The 17,800-nt window shown below is 36.7% G+C and overlaps 1 long non-coding RNA gene across 1 annotated transcript in view; it reads left to right on the top strand.

The window, feature by feature from the left end:
- The window catches only part of LOC110263450, a 20,347-nt gene continuing 17,992 nt past the window's right edge, over positions 15,446-17,800 (top strand). The window contains exon 1 of the long non-coding RNA XR_002349120.1: positions 15,446-15,737. This is a non-coding gene — a long non-coding RNA (uncharacterized LOC110263450). The remainder of the gene's footprint in view (positions 15,738-17,800) is intronic.

Raw genomic sequence — 17,800 nt, 5'->3', positions numbered from 1 at the left:
TTAAAATTGATGCAATCGTCCATAAAAATTGAAAACAGATTGTTGCAGGGCAACACCAAACTTAGAATGTAATCATGTGCCAATTTATTGAATTTAAACAAAGCAAAAGAGATAAAACAAACAAAGCAGAGAAATGAAATGTTACCTAAGGTTGGGTTGCCTCCCAACAAGCGCTCTTTTAGTGTCATTAGCTTGACATGTTATTCTTCACTTTCTTCCTCTTCTTCCAGTTTGTTAAGAGAAATGACCTCAAGGAAAGAGAAAAGCCAGTCAGTGTCCCCTTTCTTGGTCTCTCCTCAGCAAGCTTCCTTTTGTTATTTGCTGGATTGAACTTGCTTGCTGGATCAGGGGTAGGATTGTTTGCTGTTGACCTTTTCTTGAATGTTGTCCTTGGTATCTTGGTCACAATCCTCTCTTCGGTGTTCTTGTTGGTTGCCTTCACTCCTTGGATATTAAGACATGGTTGCTGTGTGATTGTTGGAGCTTTATCTTCATCAAAAGCCTTTTGAATTGGTGGTTCAATGAGCCCTTCTTCTATGCAACTTTCTGCCTCACTTGAGTATGGACTTCCTTGATTGTCTTCCTCACTTTCTTGTTCTTCCACTTCCTCTTTTGTACTCAACATTTGATTTAATAGCACTTTTATGGAGGAGGTTTGTTGTTCTTTCCATGATTTTTTCATCTCCTCTTCATATCTTTCAATCACAGATTCAAATGTTGAGAGTCTTTGGTTCAGAAAAATTTGTGGTAGTTATGAGTTTTCATGTTCTATTGTCATCTCAAGTGGCTTCTGTGGATATGTATTTTCAGGTTCAAATACCTCCACCACCTCATTCTTCATTGAAATATTGCTTGACACAGGTGCCTCTTCTTCTTGCTCTTTCACTTCCTCCTTCACATCCACCAACTGGTCTTCATCTTCCTTGCTTAGCAGTTCTGAGTGTTTCCTTATTTTCTCCAATTGCTCATCCATCTTTTGGAGGAGGATTTATTGTTCTCTCTAGGATTGTTCTTGCCTTTCCAATAATTCTCTAGACTTTTGAAGGGGATCCTCAGCTACTAGCTCAAAAGATGAAGGTTGAGAGAAATTTTGTGGATATGGATGTGTTGTGGTGAGGTTGTTTTGAGTGGTATGGAATGAATCTTGTGAGTTGTGGAATGAATTTTGTGAATGGTGAAATGAGTCTTCTGTGTAGTGAAATGAATCTTGTGGTTGGTGAGATGAGTTGTATGGATCTTGGAGGAAACTTTGTGTCGAGGCATAGTCAAGTGATGAAGGATTTTCAATTGAAAAACTGGAAGGTGAGATTGGACAATTTAGCATAAATGAGTTGAAGGATTGCTCAAGCGATGATGGCTCTTGATTAATGGAGTATGACACATTGAGTGCTCTCTGATTTTGATCCTTCCAAGCACAACTTGAAGAATTGTTGAATTCATCACAGTATGGATCATCTTGTGGCATTAGGGGACAATCTTGCATGAATTTATTGAAAGCACACTCCAGTGATGATGTCTCTTGATGAGTGGAGTATGAACTATTGAATGCTGTTTGGTTTTGATCCTCCCACCCATAACTTGAGTGACTATTGAATTCATCACAGTGTGGATTATTTTGTGGTATGGAGGAACAATCTTCTATGTATGTATTGACAGCATAGTCAAGTGATAATGTCTTTGAATGATTAGAATGTGAATCATTGCAATTCCCTTCCCAGCCATCATTTGTGTGCGTGTCATAACAGTATGAGTTACTTCGGGGCTCTAGAAGGTAGTTCATTTCACTTGATTGTTCATACTCTCTCATTCCTTGTTGATATTTCCAGTCACTATGAGGATAATGACCTAAATCATCTTGTGGTGGTGGGCAATATCTCATGAAATTATCTTGATCATTTTCTGAAGCATATCCCCATTGATTGGGTTGCTCAGAATCTGTTAATTCTTGGTGATACTCCGAGCCACCATTAGGATAATGAGTTGAATCATTTTGTGGTAGTGGGTAATATCCCATATAATTCTCTTGCTCATCTTGTGGCTCTAAAGCATATCTCCGTTGATTGAAGTGCTCAGAATCTGTGATTTCTTGGTGATATTCCCATCCACCATTAGAATAATGACTTGAATCATATTGTAATGGTGGGTAATATCCCATGAAATTTGTTTGATCAAAAGATGAGTTGAACTCCATTTGAATTTTATAAAACACATCACCAATGAAAATTGAAATTCATGTCACAGATGAGAATTTCTTAGTGAGGCAATAACTCAAACACCTTGATATCAGCTTAAAACAGAAAATTAAAAGAACAAAAACAAAGAAAATGCTTAATCTAGACGTCTCACCCACTTAATCATTGTCAATCTATATCAATCCCCAGCAACGGCGCCAAAAAATTGATGAGGAAAAAAAACGATTCCATACAAACTCACCAGCAAGTGTACTCCCCACACTTAAACATTAGCATGTCATCATGCTAAGCTCAAGAGAAGCTATAAGAGTGAAGAGGAATGGCAGAATGTATGAAATGCAACCTATCTATATGAATGCAACTAAATGCAAAATGCTTTTACCTACTTGGTAAAAAGTAAATAAATCTTTCAAGAACAAATATGAACTGGATTTCACTAATTCAAATCATAAAAATGGAGTACAAGTGAACTTGCAAGAAGAAAATAGCTCATGAAAGCCGGGAACAAGGAATCGAACATTGAACCCTCACTGGAAGTGTATATACTCTAATCGCTCAGGTGTTTGAGGTTCGATTCTCTCAATTCTCTACTAATCTTGCTTTCTAAGGCTTGCTCTTTTTCTACCAATCAACAAAAGTTTAATGCACAAATACACAAATCAAGAGGTCTTTTAAGGGTTGTAATGGGGTTAGGGTCAAGGTAGGATTGTATTTGGTCAAGTGGACTAAAATCTGAATCCTTAATTAACTTAAACTTTCCACCTAACTTAGACAATCCATGTAATCACAATGCAAAACCTAACTGTCCATTAACCATGTTTTTCACATATTCATGCATCTTGATTTGAGTACAGTACATATGCATTGCTATCACCATTTACTTTGAGGCATTTGTCCCCTTTTATTATTTGCTCTTTTTTTTTCTTTTTCTCCTTTATTTTTTTTCTTTATTTTATTTTATTTTATTTTATTTTATTTTATTTTATTTTTTTAATTTTCTCAATGCATATGATTAAATTATTGAATGCATGAACATGTCCTAAACATTTCTTTCACATTTTCATAAAGATATACAACACCCAATTCTTAAACCAAACATTTCCAAACCCACTTTTCCCCACACTTAATTCATGAGCACTCTCACTAGTCTAAGCTAACCAAGGATTCAAATTAAGGACATTATTATTTTTCACTTAGAGTTAGTGATGAGCTAAAGTAAAGAACAAAGGGTTATAATAGGCTCAACATTGGTTGGCAAAGGATAATGAAAGGATAAGGCCATGTGGGTATGTAAGCTCAATGAAACAAGGCCTCAATCATATAAGTGCATGCATACATCAAATAATGGAAATATAGAATTAAGCAAGACAAAGATCACAATTTTAGAGAGAACAACACACACCAAAATAAAATTTTGGTTGATAAAATGCAACCAATCAAATAGGCTCAAAATCTCACTGATTTTATGTGTTCGAGCTCTAAAACCATGTTCCAAATTAAAATTTCTTCAAACAAGTTTTTCAAAAAGTTTAATTCAAATTAGTGAAATGTTATAAAAAGTTTCTTGAAAAAGAAAATATTACTTCAACCAAGTAATGGTAAAATATGCACAAAATCAAACAAACATGCAATCAAACATGCAAATGCAACAACTAACTACAAATAAAATTTAAACATTGGTGTTGAGACAGGAAGGTACTAACCCATGGAGATCGGTATCGACCTCCCCACACTTAAAGATTGCACCGTCCTCGGTGCATGCTGAGATGTGCAAGTGGACGGGATGCTACAACTGACGCTTTTCTCCAAAGATTGTGCGTAGGGACTTGTGTGTCTCTCCCATGTAAACGTCTTCTGGTTCCCTTCCTGGTGGGTGGTCTGAAAGCGAAAGGATGCGCACGCGTCAGGGACGCGTACGCGTGGGTAATGTTGTGCCTCTAGCACAGTGCCAACCCCAGACCATCACAACTCTCTGTTCAGCACGCTTTTACGCCGATTTTCATCCCCACGCATACGCATCGCTGACGCTTCTGCGTGGGTTGAACTTTCTGTGAGTGATGCGTACGCGTGAGGTACGCGTACGCGTGGGGTGGCTTCTGCTTCATGCACCCCTCCCGCGCGTCTCTCGCGCAACTCTCTCTCTAGTTGCGCAGACACATACGATGCGTACGCGTCGTTGACGCTTGCGTGTCAATCCCCCCTCCCCCGCCCTCCCTTTTTTTAATGCAGAATGCAAAATGCAGAATGCAGATGACTATGCATGAACATTAAGAAAAATAGAATAAAATAAAACTAAGAATAAAACAAAATGAAATAAAACCAAGACTGAAAAAGAACGATCGTACCATGGTGGATTGTCTCCCACCTAGCACTTTTAGTTAAAGTCCTTAAGTTGGACATTCAGTGAGCTCCTTGTCATGGTGGTTTGTGCTTGAACTCGTCTTGAAACTTCCACCAATGCTTGGACTTCCAATAAGCTTTATCAATACCAAGTAAATTTCTCAAGCTTTGATGGAGTTCTTCACAAGCTTTGAGCTCCCAAATTTGATCCTCATATATTTCCGGATCCCAAATCTTGTTTCTACACCCGTCTTCAAGTGGATCATGATGATTCCATCCGGGTGGTTCAGGCTTAGAATTCTCATTTAGGCACCCAAACATCCTCCTAGACCCAATTAATTGAAAATTATGCCAACCCTTGCAATCAGGCCTTGAGCTTCCAACCATAACGAACCTAGGATGGTGTTGCCAACCACTATCCATCTCTCTTTTACTCTTAATGCCATAAAGAGCTCTAAGTTGACCATCTGTCTCAAGTAAACCATATTCAAGTGGGAAAGTAAAGGTCAAGGATAAGAATTTTACCCACTTGAATGTTGTATTGGATAGTAATGGCTTTGGGAGAGGTGTTTCTAATGATCTTGCAAGCTCCACTCCCTTGTGCTCTTCTTTAAATTCTTCCACCTCCTTGTAAGCTTCTTCAATTTCAACCTCTTCCTCTTGGTAGCTTTCTTCCAATTTAATCTCCTCTTCATTGCTTTCCAAGGGCATGGGAGGTTGTGCTTCTTCTTCTTTAATCTCCATCTCTTGATCCACCTCTGCAAAGTCTTCAACCATGATATGCCTTGGAGGTTGTACACCCTCCTCAACATCAAATTCAACCGTCTTAGAAGGAGGTTCTATGACTGGACTTTCCCATGGATGTTCTGCATCTCCCAAGTCTTCAACCACTCTCTTTTCTTTTATAATTTCGGCTTTCTCCACTTGCTCTAGTACAAAATCAGACTCCTCCTTGATGTCTTCCCCTTCATGATAACTTTCCTCAAAGGTCTCTACTACCGCTACCTTTAAGGCCTCCTCTAGCTTTTTATGAAGTATGGATTCGCAAAGATGATTTCTTCTCTCTTGTTTCATGTCAATAGCATAACTGGGATCATCTTGCTCTTGGATTGATGGATATGGGTATTCTTGCACGGAGGGTGGTAGTGTGCTAAAGCTTGAGGGTTGAATATTGGAGGTAGAGGGTTGGTTCATGCGGGATATAAGATTTTGGAGTGTAGAGGTGAGACCAATGATATTAGAGATGAGTGTGTTGTTATTCAATAGAGGTTGGGGTGGATAGGAGGGTTTATTTGTTGGGAGAAAGGGCTCATAATACGGAGGTGGTTCTTCTTGATAAGGATATGGAGATGGTGAATATTGAGGTGGTGGTTCTAGGTGTGGTTCATATGGTGGTTGGTGTGGTGGATAAGGATTAGGGTCATATGGAGGTGAATGGTGGAAAGGGGCTTGTGAGTGTGATGGTTCAAAGTTATGTTGAGGAGGGAGTTCATAAGCATATGGTGGGGCTTGTTGGTAACCACAAGGGGTTCCACCATATTCATCATCTTGGTACGCTCCCTGGAATGGCTCTTGACCATAGTAATTTGGTGGAGGTGGTTTGTCACGAAGGAGTCCACCATAACTATTGTCTTGGTATGCATCGTAGAATGGTCGTTGTCCATGGTACTTTGGAAAGTGTTGTTGCCGAAAGGGTTGATCAGATCCTCGTGGCTCCTTCCATCTTTGATTGTTTTGACCTTGATGCATGTTCCTGTTATAGCTTCCATTCCTTACAACAACATTGGAACCAAACTTAAAGCCAGAGGGGTGAAAACTTATAGTAGCTAATAAAAATAAAAATTAAAAACAAAAACAAAAACAAATAAACAAGAAAAAGAAAATATTTACAATAACCAATAATAAGGAACACAGTTGCAATTCCTCGACAACAATCACGTTGCTAGTATAGTTTCTAGACCAGCAAAGAATCCCTTCGTGCAAAAGTTTTGGTTGTCACTTAAGCAAACCCAGTAAAATTTATAACCGAAGTATTCAAACCTCGGGTCGTCTCTCAATGAATTGCAGGGGAGTATGATTTATTATTGGTTATAGAAAAATGTATATTTTTGAGTTTTTGAAATAGGGAACAGGAAAATGAACTGGCAACAATTAAAGTATATTATCATGAAAACCATTGCAAGGTATAAGAACTGGAAATCCCATCCTAGTTATCCTTATTAGGTGTGATGAGAAATGTTTATTGCTCCTACTTAATTAACCCTCACTAAATAAAGGAAAGTCAAGTGGACTAATTAATTTGATTCCTCAAGTCCTAGTCAACTCCTAAGGAAAGACTAGCTTTAGAGGGATCCAAATCAATCAGCAAATTCCAATTTTCATACAACAGCTGAGTTTGATAACTCAAGTGTCACAAATTACTCAACCAAATCAAAGGGAGAGAAATCTAAATAAAATTAAAAGCATCAATAACATAAATAATCATAAATCTGAAATACCTCAAATTGCATTAAATAAAGAAATCAAATCTAACATAAAGAGTTCATAAACCAAATTGGGAAAATAAGTAATTACCAAGAGAAATAGAGAAACCAAAGTATTAGAATAAATAAAAGTAGAAGAAAAACATAAATTAAAGGAACATTGAACCTGGAATTGAGGAGAAACAATCCTAAAACTAAGAGAAATCCTAAATCCTAAAACCTAAGAGAGAGGAGAGAGCCTCTCTCTCTAGAAAACTACAATCTAAAACCTAAAATTGTAAATAATGAATGTTGTATGAATGAATGGATGGATTTTCCCACTTTATAGCCTCTAATATGTGTTTTCTGGGCCGAAAATTGGGTTAAAAACAGCCCAGAAATCGCCCCCAGCGATTTCTGATACGTCCAGCATGCGGCAAAGTCACGCGTACGCGTCGATTGAATTTTCTTCAGGTCACGCGTGTGCGTCGCCTATCTTCGGGGCAGCTATGGCAAATTAAATATTGTTGCAAAGCCCCGGATGTTATCTTTCCAACGCAACTGAAACTGCCTCATTTGAACCATTTTAGCTCAAGTTATGGTCGATTTAGTACCAAGAGGTCAGGCTGGACAGCTTTAGTAGTTCCTTCAGTTTCTTGTATTTCTTCCACTTTTGCATGCTTCCTTTCCATCCTCTAAGCCATTCATGCCCTATAAACCCTGAAAACACTTAACACACATATCAAGGCATCAAATGGTAATAAGATAGGATTAAAATTAGCTAAATTAAGACCAAAGAAACATGTTTTCAATCATAGCACAAAATTAGGAAGGAAAATGTAAAACATGCAATTACATGAATAAATATGAAAATAGTGGATAAAATCCACTCAATTAAGCACCAGGATGTACCACGAAATAGTGGTGCATCATGTACTAGGTCGCATCAAGTAGTAATAACTCACAAGAGTGAGGTCAATCCCACAGGGATTGATGGATCAAGTAACATTAGTGAGGTGATTAGTTTAGTCAAGCTAACAGTGGTGAATTGAGTGAAATTGAAGCAGCAAAAAGTAAATTGCAGTGAATTTAAAGTGCAGAATGTAAATCAGCAGAAGCTTAAAGAGCAAGAAAAGTAAATTGCATCAAATGTAAAGGGATTTGGGTGCAGAGAAATTAAAGAAAGCAGTAGATCAAGCAATCGAAAAGAACTCGAGAACAGTTAATAGGAAATTTAAATTGCAGGAAGATTAAATCAGATTAAATCATGATCAGAAATGTAAAGTTGCAGAGAAATAGAAGTGCAGAAGATTGAGATTTGCAATAAAAGTAAACTGAATTCAATGCAATTGAAATGTAAAAGTGTATCAACTATACTAAGCTCTCTGGAGTCTCTAATCCTCCAAGAGAGCTCTGGAGTCTCTAAATCTCCAGCCTGAGCCTCTATTCTACTCCTACTCCTACTATCTGTGCATCCTTTCTAAAATGAAACTGATGCCTTTATATAGGCTTCCTAAACTACTAAATAAAATTCAAATTGAAAATAAATTACAATTAAATACAAAATTCCTATTCTAGATGATCCTTGTGCCTTTGAGTGATATCAATTGGACTCTGCTTACTTTAGGGCTTCAATGGGCTTGAATTGGAATTGATTGAGCCAGAGTTGCAGCTTCCATGAGAGCGTAGCATTAATTTAGAGAACGGAGTGTTCGGGCACCCACGCGTACACGTCCCTCACGCTTGCACGTGCTTTTGCATTTTCGCCCATCGACGCGTATGCGTCCCTTGCAGCGTTCACCAAATGAGCGTAGCGTTCTTTAATTGAGCGCTCCCCACGCGTACGCGTCCCTTACGCGTACGCGTGGCCCTTCGAACTTGCCACTTCCACGCTGCCGCTCAGCCCACGCTTGCGCGTCCTTCTTCAGGTAAGCCACATCCACGCGTACGCGTCATGCACGCGTACGCGTCGATGGCTATACTTCCATTCCAATTTTTGTTTTGCTCGAAAACGCTCACTCTTGCAACATAGCATTCTCTTTGAAAACGAGCGCCAACCACTTCCACGCGTACGCGTCATGCACGCATACGCATGGGTCTTCAAAAATTCTTGCCCAACGCGTAAGCGTCTTGTACGCGTGCGCGTCGTGGTGTTTTTGTGCCAAGAGCCCTCTCTTTGTTTAAATCATGGGCCACGCTTTCAAAAGCATAGCCTAAGGCTCCAAATTGTGGCTAAGCTCCAAAATGTGCCCCAGAATTCCTCTTTTCTCCTTTTTAGCTTATTTTGTGCTTTTTTGCTTCTTTTTCTTCTTATTTTCTACAAAGTTTATAAAATTAAAAGATCAAAGAAATATACCATTTAAGCACAAAAGCATTCAATATTTAAGCACTAATCATCACTTTCTTGTATGAAAAAGCATAGAAAAACATGACATAATGACATGTCATCAGTACGCGTCGAATGCTTATTTTTGTTTTCACGCGTAGGCGTGATGTATGCGCACGCGTCGGGTCCTGTTTTTCATTTCTTACTTTTTTCTTCTATCCTTTCTTATTCTTTCCTCTTCCTTTCTTACTTCCTTCTTCTTCATTTCTTTAACTTCTCGTCCTTGTTCTCTTTCATTCTATTTTACTTAATTTATTTGCATACTTTTATTTATTGCATTTTAATTTTTTGCATGTTTTTATTTTCTTTTCTAAATTCACTTTTTCTTTCATTGGTGTTATATTTTCTACCACACTGTTGACTATTTCTTCCATTATTTTGGTGTTTCGTGACTTGTTTTATATTGTTGGGTATTATTATTTTAGGTCAATGTTAAAATTTTATGCCACTTGTATTCCTTGTGCATTGATATGAACTTATATTGTCTTTCATGACCCACTCTCTCTCCCCCATTGTTGCAAATTTTTTCACTATTGATATACCATTTGCTTCTACTATTTTTTCACTTGCATATTGTAACTACCATGTAGTTGAGACCCTCATTATTTGGCATTAATTCACCCATATTTTATTTGTTTTCTTATCTTTGTTTCTGGGTTACTTTTCTTCCTTTTTCTCTTCTTTCAGGATGGCCACCGAGACGGAAAAGGAAAAGCTTCTCAATGGGGAAACAGACATGTCCATCTGCACATTCTTTGGAGAAAAAGCGTCAGTTAGAGCCACCTGTCCACTTGCACATCTTTGCATGCACCGAGGACAGTGCAATATTTAAGTGTGGGGAGGTCGATACCGACTTCCGCGGGTAACTACTTCCTGTCTTAACACCAATATTTAATTTTTCTTGTTAAATTAGTTGTTGCATTTGCATGTTTGATTGCATGTTTGTTTGATTTTGTGCATATTTTACCACTACTTGATTGAAGTAATATTTTCTTTTTCCAAGAAACTATTTTATAGCATTTCACTAATTTGAATTAAAATTTCTTGTTAAACTTGTTTGAAGAAATTTATATTGGAACATAGTTTAGAGCTTGAACACACAAAACCAGTGAGATTTTGAGCCTATTTGATTGGTTGTATTTTATCAACCAATGTTTTATTTTTGGTGTGTGTTATTCTCTCTAAAATTGTGATCTTTGTCTTGCTTAATTCTATATTTCTATTATTTGATGTATGCATGCGCTTATATGATTGAGGCCTTTGTTTCACTATAACTCACATAACCATATGGCCTTACCCTTTTTAATTATCCTTTGCAAACCAATGTTGAGCCTTTTAACCCCATTTGTTCTTTACTTTAGCACATCATTAACTCTAAGCGAAAAACAATAATGTCCTTAATTTGAATCCTTGGTTAGCTTAGACTAGTGAGAGTGTTCATAATTTAAGTGTGGGAAAGTTATGTTTGAAAACATTTGGTTTGAGAATTGGGTGTTGTATATTCTTGTGAAAATGTGCAAAATAATAGTTGAGCATATATTCTTGCATTCAATATCTTAATCGTATGCATTGAAAAAAACAAAAGAAAAAAAAATTTAAAAAAAAAGAAAAAGAAAGGAGAAAAAGAAAAAAAAAGAGCAAATAATAAAAGGGGACAAAATGCCCCAAAGTAAATGGTGATAGCAATGTATATGTAATGTACTCGAAATTAGGATGCATGAATATGTCGAAAACATGGTTAATGGATAGCTAGGTTTGATATTTTGATTACATGGATTGTCCTAAGTTAGGTGGAAAGTTTGGGTTAATTAAGGATTCAGATTTTAGTCCACTTGACCAAATACAATCCTACCTTGACCTTAACCCCATTACAACCCTTAAAAGACCTATTGATATGTGTATTTGTGCATCAAATTATTTGTTGATTGGTAGAAGAAGAGCAAGTCTTAGAAATCAAGGTTAGTAGAGAATTGAGAGAATCGAACCTTAAACACTTGAGTGACTAGAGTGTATACACTTCCGGTGAGGGTTCGACGCTCGATTCTTTGTTCCCGGTTTTCATGAGCTATTTTCTTCTGCAAGTCTACTTGTACTTTATTTTGAGATTTGAATTAGTGGAATCCAGTTTATATTTATTCTTGGAGAATTTATTTACTTTTAAACCAAGTAAGTAAAAACATTTTGCATTTAGTTGCACTCATATAGATAGGTTGCATTTCATAAACTCTACCATTGCTCTTCACTCTCTTATAGTTTCTCTTGAGCTTAGCATGAGGACATGCTAATTTTTAAGTGTGGGGAGATTGATAAACCCCATTTTTAGGGTTTATCTTGTACTTAATTTAGTAGATTTTATCCATTATTCTCACACTTATTCATGTAATTCGCATGTTTTACATTTTCCTTCCTAATTTTGTACTGTGATTAAAAACATGCTTCTTTGGCCTTAAATTTGCTAATTTTAATCCCCTCTTATTACCATTCAATGTCGTGATATGTTTGCTAAGTGTTTTCAGGGTTTATAGGGTAAGAATGGTTTAGAGGATGGAAAGAAAGCATGCAAAAGTGGAAAGAACGCAAGAAAATGATGTTTTGAGAAGCTGGCAGCAACACGTACGCGTGGGTGACGCGTGCACGTGACCAGTGCAGCAGAAGAGCGACGCGTACACGTAACCAGGATTTTGTCAAGCAACGCGTATGCGTGGGCGACGCGTACGCGTATGCGTGACAAAGCATTACGTGCTGCAGATATCAGAAAATGTTGGGGCGATTTCTGGGCTGTTTTTGGCCCAGTTCCAAGACCGAAAACACTGCTTAGAGGCTGTAGAGTGGAGCTGGATGGGGAATTGATTGAACATTCATTCACACATTAAGTTTTAGATGTAGTTTTCTAGAAAGATGCTCTCTCCTCTCTCTAGGTTTTAGGGTTCTTTGTTCTATTCCTTCTCAAATTCTGAATTCTATCTTATTTCAATTTAGTTTCTCTTCTACTTTTATTTGTTCTAGCATTCTAGTTTATCTATTTCCCTTGTTGATGACTTTATGTTGCCAATTTAGTTTATGAATTCTCATGTTAGATTTGATTTCCCTTTTAATGCAATTTGATGTATTTCATGTTTATTGCTTCTTCCGTTATTTGTTATCATTGATTTTGCAATTGTTGGTTTTAGTATTTACATTCTCTTGTTGCTTTTCTATGCTTTTATTCTGTGCTTTCCAAGTATTTGATAAAATGCTTGGTTGGATTTTAAATTAGCTTTTTATGTTCTTAGCTTAGATTAGGTAATTAGAGACTCTTGAATTGTCATAGTCTCTTGTTGGTTAGTGATTGAAAGTTGCTAGTTGGCTTGAGCTTCACTAACTCTAGTCTTTAATTAGGACTTGTGAGCTCAAGTTGAATTGCTCACTTGACTTACCTTCAATTGTTAGAGGTTAACTAAGTGAGAGCAAAAGGCAATTACCATCACAAGTGACTATGATAATGAGGATAGGAATTCCAATTCTCAATCCTTGTTAAGACTTTTCTTAGTTGTTATTTTATTTCCTTGTTATTTATATTACTTGTCTCTTATCACAAAACCCAAAAAGATACAATCTTATAACCAATTATAAGTACACTTCCCTGCAATTCCTTGAGAGACGACCCGAGGTTTAAATACTTCGGTTGATTTTTATTGTGTTTGTTTAAGTGACAAACAAATTAAATTTGATTGAGGTTTAATTGTCGGTTTAGATCTATACTTGCAACGCGATTATTTTTGTGAAATTCTTTACCGACGATTTTTCCCCCATCACTGTCCAACGGAGCAATCACTCTATGAAACACCAAAAAATGTCACCCCAGCCAAATGGAAAAGGGAAGGCAAAACCAATATCAAAGCCATGGTTCCATAGACCTAGTGAAAGAAGAATCAGGTTCCAAAATACGGTTGAGGTAAAATCATTGCACATCCATATGCATTTATATATTATTGTAAAACGGTTCAGTTTATAATCACTACTAGAAAACTAGTTATTACAGACGAATATTTCCGACGGATTTTATCCCACAGAAAGACAAATGAAATTTCAGAGGAATTTTTTGTCGGAAAACAAAAAAAATGAATTAGCATAAATTACAGATGGAAAAGAGAATCCGTCGATAATTCTGTCAGAAAAATTAACTTTTTTCGTGAAAAATGGTTACAGACGAAAAATCCGTCTGCAATTAAATGAACAAAAACGTTATATTTTATTAAATTATTACAGACAGAAAATTCGTTTGTAATTTAAAAATTTCCGTCGGAAATATTGAGTTAGCCCTAACTCAGATCCTACCCTCTCGATCCATTCACACTCCACACAAGTTTAGCAGGAGCTTCTTCCTCTCTCCATCCACGCTCTCTCTATTGCTCCGTCCAGGCTCTCTCCATCGCTTTGATAACTCAGAGCTTCTTCCTCTCTCCGTCCACGCTCTTTCCATCGCAGGAGCTTCTTTCACCGCCGCCGCTCTCTCCATCGCTCCGTCCACGAAGAAGCTCCGTCACACCCCTTTCCAGATCTTTTCCATGTGTTGCTCGCGTCTCTCCTTTCAAACCCAAACCTGCAATCCGCTAATTTAGCCAAAGTTTGGAGGTTAGATTTTCAATTTCATGCAATTAATTCCTCTTTTTCCAATGGATCTTCTTCGTCACGCTCTCTTCTGTTCCTCCTCCTCCTCTGCCGCCGCCTCTGTTGCCATTGTTCGGTTGTTCCTCTGAGGTTTCGGCGTCTTCCGCCACTACCGCGACCATTCGCATCGCACGATCTCTCTCTATCATCCCTTGCATCGCACGAGCCTCCCTCCTTGTGATTCTGTTACTTAGGGTTCAATTTTTCTATACCAATTTTAGATTTATCAATTTTTCTTCGCAGTTTCTATCTTCTTGTTGTTGTTGATGCTGATTGAGCTTCTTGTTCCTGTTGCAGTTTCTATCACACGCTGGTATCTCAAAACATATGGTAATTTTGCCCTTTCCATTCTCTTTCTTCTATTTAAATGTTTTTAAATTCCAGCTTAGGGATTCGATCACCTGTTCTGAGCTTGTTCCACGATTATACTCTATTTGTGATTTTTTTTTTGTGTGGATAAATGCATTGCTTTCAATCATTCATCTTGGTTAATTGTTTTTGGAACCCTAGAATTGCACATTCTTAATTAATCAGTGTTCTAGCAATACAGTGAAATTTGTTGAACTCTTATAGATATAGAATAGAATTGAACTTCTAGATTATGGCTTCTCTTAATCACTTATTGCAGCAGATAAATTTATCTATGCAGAAATTATAGTATTAGGATTATTTATTGCAGTATTATTCTCTCTTCTGTGATTTGGAAGTTGTAGAAGTAGTTAGGTGATATGTTAAGATAGAATATTGAAAGATTCCTTTTTTTTTTCTCCTTCTGTTTTATGACCTTCTTTTCAGCTTAAATATTAATAGAAAATAAAATTAACTTTGTCTATGACCTACTTGGCTGAGGAGTGAGGAGCAGATACTCCGAGATGATATCAAGTTTTGGTGGAAAAGCCCAAACAGCTTTTCATGAAAGATATCAGGTTAGTGCACTGATTGATTCTATGGATTTGTCAAATAGGAATTGGTTACTGACCTGGTTATTTTGGTGGCAGGATGCTGCCCAAGTATAATGTCACTGCCACGTTAAGGTTGGTTTCAAATTAATAAGGAACATGATTTATTTCCTTTTTTCTTTTCGAAGGTGTTTTTGTTTTTTGGTATACATACTACAAATGAATTTGATTTTTACTTTTTGGGTCTGTTTGGTTTATGCTTTTATTTTCTGTTTGGTATAATAGGTATGCATTTCATGCAAAGATTGCAAATGCTGATTAGTTTTGTTGGCTTATATGATTTGGCAGGTCTCAGGACAAACCTTTGGTTGCAATACAATTTTGTTTACTTCAAGTATTAAAATTAAATGACTCTAGTACCTTTTAATCCTCACATGCATAATACACTCTTTGAAAAAAATATTATTATTACTATAATCATGCATATTGAATTAACATTCTTTGCATTTCTCTATAAACTGATTTGTTGTAACAGGATGAACAAGATTCTCTGAGGATTAATTCTGGAGAAGAGTTTCTTACATGGCAGGATTACAAAGTAATGTCTTTCACTTAATGTGTAAGTAATAATTCTCCATTTTAATTCCTATGTTTATGTAGTGTGTATTTTTCAGGTGATTGATGCATTAGTTAGCCTCTTCTGTCGTTCTATTATATCTGCAGAGACATTGTGGGATGGTGGTTGGCTTCTAGGCTAGTTGCTTCCTTACAGTGAGTCAGAGTTCAACAGCAACTACCTTAAGATGGTGTTTTGCTCTTAATAGGTACATCAGTGTTTTGCTAATTACACAGGAGTGTTGCTAATAATGTATTGCTTCCTTATAATAAGCCTTTGTCCAAGTTCAGATATACAAGGATTTCTTCATTTTGCAATTTATTTGTTCTAAAACTTTTCAGAGTAATTTGCTTTTGCTAGAATTGTAGGTTTATGCAGTTCACATTAAGTGCAACAAGAAGCTACTTCAAGAGTACTCGAACCTCTTCACTTACACTAAAGACATCTTTCAAATTCCCAGCATGAGTAGCACCGTGACCATGAAGCATATAAAGTGGCATTACTACAGAAGCCATCCTTCGATCAATCCATTCGGAATTGTTCTTGCTGGACCAGATATTGATTATTCTTTCCCTCATGACAGAGAGAGGTTTTCTGCATAGTCCATGAGAAATTTGGTACCTCTTTAAGTAACTAAGTAACCAAGTCCTTCAATTTGGCCTTTCATTCTCTCTTCTTTTAAGTCAAATTGTATTTCAGGTTGTTCTTGAGAAGCTGAGTTATATGCTTATTGGGAGGCATGATATTTTATGATATTTTCTTTAAGAGAGGAATAAGGAAAACATGTATCTTAGGAAGAAAACATGGCCACCAACACTATCCTTTCCTTTTTATATATAATAGAAGTAGATAAAAAACCAAGAAACGCAAACTGTTTGAATTGTGATGTTATTATATCTTCTCAATTTGCACCTCTAAGCTAGGAATCATATGCTTCCTGTGAAACTTTAAATTTCATATACTTTGTCTTACTTCTATTAATATAAAATATAAATGATAAAAGATAAAGAAAACTGCTTCCAAAGCTTATCTCCACAGCTCTATCTTCCCATTTATTTTCTCTTCCAATTATCTAATAGGACTATCTGCTTCAAACATGCACTATACAGTGACTTGGATATGTTCAACTGGGCATATTTTACAGGCAAAATAGAAAATGGTTGATTTTTCAGAAACAGAAATTAAAATGGTAAACCTGCCATGGCTAGAATGTAAAATACAAATGAACTAAACAATTCTCATAGCATTGTTTGTAAAATCCATGAAGCCTCATGCCTCACTATGTTAGATACCAACAAAATAATAATGAAAAATTACAATTGCTACATATAATGACCAAATTGGCATGAATCTTAGCTACACCAACATGCTTGTAGCACAGCACTTCATTCTTATGTCATAGATCACCACAATAAACAGCTATAGAAAACTACTTTCAGATCATAAATAACTATGTTAGCGTTGCACACGGCATATTGCTCTGTGAAATTGAAAGTTAGGGCTTCCTCTATAATTCTATTTCATATCACTTTGTCCCTCCGACATGAATATAACATACAATCCCTGAATTAGAACAAATGAACAGAACAAAAAAATTGAATGAAATCAATGAAAGGAAGGAATACAACAGATTCATACAAGGGAGTGGAGGAATACAACAAGAACATAAAAGGAAAATAAAAATTAAAATCAATGAAGTAACTTCATACCTGAGTCTGAGACTCCATTGTTACTCTGGAAGTGGAGAATGAAGGGGGAGATGGAGAACCACGTCGCTAGCGACCACTCGACGAGAGAAGAGAGAAGAGGAGACGGGAAGGAAAAGCCTACGAGCGACGCTGGAAGATGGATTGGACGGCAATGGCGACGGCTCAACTGGACGGCAACGACGAAGGCTGAGACTGGCGGAGAGTAAAGTAGGTGGTGGTGAATTAACAGGGAAAGGAATTAAGAATTCAGGTGACTTTGGAGTTTGTTTATCATGTGATGAGTTTGGAAGTGGGGTTGAATTTAGAGTGGGGTGAGTTTAGGGTTTTATTAATTGAATTTAAAAAATATTTATAATAAATATAAAAAAATAATTATTATTATTAAATCTTATATGCCTGAGACTGGTAAAGTAGGTGGTGGTGAATTAACAGGGAAAGGAATTAAGAATTCAGGTGACTTTGGAGTTTGTTTATCATGTGATGAGTTTGGAAGTGGGGTTGAATTTAGAGTGGGGTGAGTTTAGGGTTTTATTAATTATTAATTGA

Source organism: Arachis ipaensis, chromosome B06 (genome assembly GCF_000816755.2).
Source record: "Arachis ipaensis cultivar K30076 chromosome B06, Araip1.1, whole genome shotgun sequence".
Taxonomy (NCBI): domain Eukaryota; kingdom Viridiplantae; phylum Streptophyta; class Magnoliopsida; order Fabales; family Fabaceae; genus Arachis; species Arachis ipaensis.
The sequence above is the reverse complement of the archived record's forward strand: the minus strand, read 5'-3'. Positions and strand labels throughout refer to the sequence as shown.